This window comes from Rhinolophus hipposideros (assembly GCF_964194185.1).
Source record: "Rhinolophus hipposideros genome assembly, chromosome: 24".
Classification (NCBI taxonomy): Eukaryota; Metazoa; Chordata; class Mammalia; order Chiroptera; family Rhinolophidae; genus Rhinolophus; species Rhinolophus hipposideros.
In genome coordinates, this window is record NC_138070.1 from 22,071,389 (window position 1) to 22,074,619 (window position 3,231).

Genomic DNA, 3,231 nt, shown 5'->3' on the forward strand with positions numbered 1-3,231 from the left:
TGTGGTTTCAGCCTCAAGCAGGACTAATAAAGGGTTCATTTATTTTTCTCTGCAATTGTCCTTTGTTGATGAACCTCCTTTGAGGCCCTTGGCTTTCAAAGTTGGACTCTGCCTTCTGGGTCCCTTCACCTCATCCATCCAACAGCATCAAAACGCCACTGTTACTTGCAACTGTTAGGAGCAAGGAACAATGCCCACTTTAGGCCAGAACTGCCTACCATGTTCCTTGGGGCTGCACCTTCTGCCCTTGTGGCAGGGGAGGTCAGTGGCTACAGGCTGGCCTGCTCTGAGGGCACAGGACAGAACCCCTGCAAACCAGGCCTCCTATCTTTGCAAGTGAGTCACAGAAGCAGGGCCTGATTGTCCAGCTGAATTGGCTGGACACAGGCTGTTGTCCTTGACAAACCCCATCCCTGTCACCTTGAAACCCTGGCACATGTTGACAGGTACACCAGGTATGTTTGCACAGGTAAGTGTAGCAGTACTTTCTAGGACTGCTAGACAGAAGGCACTACAGACCAGGAGATACAAACCCACTCCTCCACCTCCATGGGTGAGGACACCAGCAGCCAAGGGAGATCCCAGAGCCCCCTTTAGAAGGCAGCACTGCTGTAGACAGGAAGCCACATGGATGCCCCATTGCAAGTGGCCTGGAAAGTCAGGGGTGAGGGTTTGGCCTTCCCATGGTCACAGCATTGATGATGGTTTGAAAGACCAAGACCAGAGCCAGCCCAGTAGCTCAGGTAGTTGGAGCGCTGTGCTCCTAATGCTGAGGTTGCTGGTTCGATTCCCACATGGGCCAGTAAGCTGTGCCCTCTACAGCTAAGATTGTGAACAACTGCTCTCCCTGGAGCTGGGCTGCCATGAGCCACCAGAAATTGGCGTGTGCTGCTGTGTGCAGCCACAGGCTACCGTGTGCTGCCATAAGCGGCCCATGGCCAGCACGTGAGTGGCCAGCAGCCATTGTGAGTGGCCGGCAGCGGGCAAGAGCTGCCGTGAGCTGCCGTGAGCTGCTGTGAGCGGCTGACTGATGACTGGTGACCGACTGCGTCAGCTGGGGGGCAGCACAAAGCTCATAATACCAGCATGGGCCAGGGAGCTGTGTCCTACACAACTAGACTGAGAAACAATGGTTTGAACTGGAGGAGGGGAGGCGAAAGAAAGGGGGGGAAAAAAGAAAGCCCAAGACCAATATGAACCTATCTCTACTATGAATCCGTATATGTGAGGCAATGTGTAAAGGCACAGGGAGAGGAAGAGCTGGAGGAATGCAGTATTTTAACCACCTGCAGATGGTGGGGGGAGCAGAGGGCTCAGGGTGGAATTCCAGAACAGAAGACATTTGGTAACCAGGAGAGAGTTCAGTCAGAGGAGGCAGAGACAGGAGAAAACCCAGGCTGAGCTCTCTGGGAGGCCCTGGCACCCCACCTAGCCAGGGGCACAGCCTTGTGAGAGAAGCTGGGTGGGGTGGGTGACACTGAGAGATTCCTTTCACGAGTGAAAGCCGAGAGCCAGGAGCTGAGGCGTGACAGAATGCAGACAGGGAGGGGTTGACAAGCCACAGGGCACAAGTAATCTCAGGCACGTCCTTGGCCCAGCATCCATAAGGGGCAAGCTCCTGGGCAAATGGTAGTGCCTCGCTGCGCCATCATCTCCAAGCTGCCAACCTTGAATGGAATCAGTGCTCCAAAAAAAATGTGGGCCCCAGCTGAGGAGACCTAGAGGTATATCAGCTTTCATGGGCACCCCTTTGCAGTGTGGGAGGTCCTGTCCCATGTACCATCTTACCTGCACTGTGGTTCTCAAACTTCACCCTGTGCTCATTCTGATGCAGGTGGTCCCAGACACACTTTGAGAAACACTGATGCAGGTTCTCACAACAGCCCTATGAGATAAGTTGGTTGCCATTGTCCCCATTTTTCTGGTAGGGAGACTGAGGCTTGGGGGAGCGTAAGAACATGTTCAAGGTCACAGATTACAAGAAGTAGCCTCAGGCTTCCTCACTCAGGGTCACCACACTGACAAGGAGTTACAGGATCTAGGAAGGCGTGAGTAGCAGAATGGGATGAGCTAGCACCCCTGTCCACATTGTTTCTCTGCCTAGACAACTCCTGCCTTCCAGACCCATCCCCCCCACCCCAGATGGTTTCCTTTCAAATCAACCAACTGCTTGTTGTCCAGGTTCTAAAACCCTCCTGTTAGTGAAGCAGCTCAGAGACCTTAATTCCTGGAAGGAAGGACACAGGCTGCTGATGTGTGGACCTGAAGGTCAGGTGGGCAGGGCCACAGTAGAACTTTTGAGGGCCCCTCCTCCATAAAATAGATTTTAAAAATTATACATTATAACTTCATTGGTGCAAAGATAAGTATACTAGTATTATATATTAAAACGTTGTCTTTAACTTAAGAGTTCATTTATTTCTTCTGGCATTGAAAGAAAACATTTTCGTGGTCCTCTATGGTGACAGAAAAGCAGCTTCCAAAGATATTCACATCCTCCTGTCCCCTAATGTGTCCCTCCTGCCACATTAGACTAACGTGGCAATGGGGAATCGAGGTTGCAGATGGAATTAAGATTGCTCATCATCTGACTTTAAAATACAGAGATCATCACAGATTATTTGGGGGGCTCAGTGTCATCACACGGTTTATACGTTCCTGGCTTTTAAGATGTGCAAGGAGCCGGGGCAGTCTTTAGACGCTGGAAAGGGCAAGGGAACAGATTCCCGCTACAGCCCCGGTAAAGGAACACATCTGCTGACACCTTGAATTTAGCCCATTGAGACCTTGCAGACGCAGAACTGCTAATAAATGTGTGTAAGTCTGTGCTAATTAAAGCAGCAATCGGAAACTGTCCCTAAAAGTATGGTGGTTCAGGCTCTGTGCCTCCTTGCCTGACGGATGGTGGGCCCTGTATCCCTGCTCTGTTATAAATGGCTGTGGACTGCACAAGTTGCTTCCTTTCTGGGCGCTGCGGGATAAGGATTGCTTTCCCCCAACTACCTACCCACCCAAGACCGAGACGTAAAGCAAGTCGCCAGTGAGCAGCTCCAGACCCCAGTGCCAGTGTGCTCCGCGACCCTCCAGGTGGATGGAGGGCAGCTCTTCTTCACCTGAAAGGCAAGGGCCGCAGGCACCGGTCCTAAGGCCGCCAGAAGGCAGCAGCGGCCCGGCCTCGCCCTCCCGGGATCCGACTGCGCCTGCGCGGCGCCCGCAGCGGGAAGTGGGCGG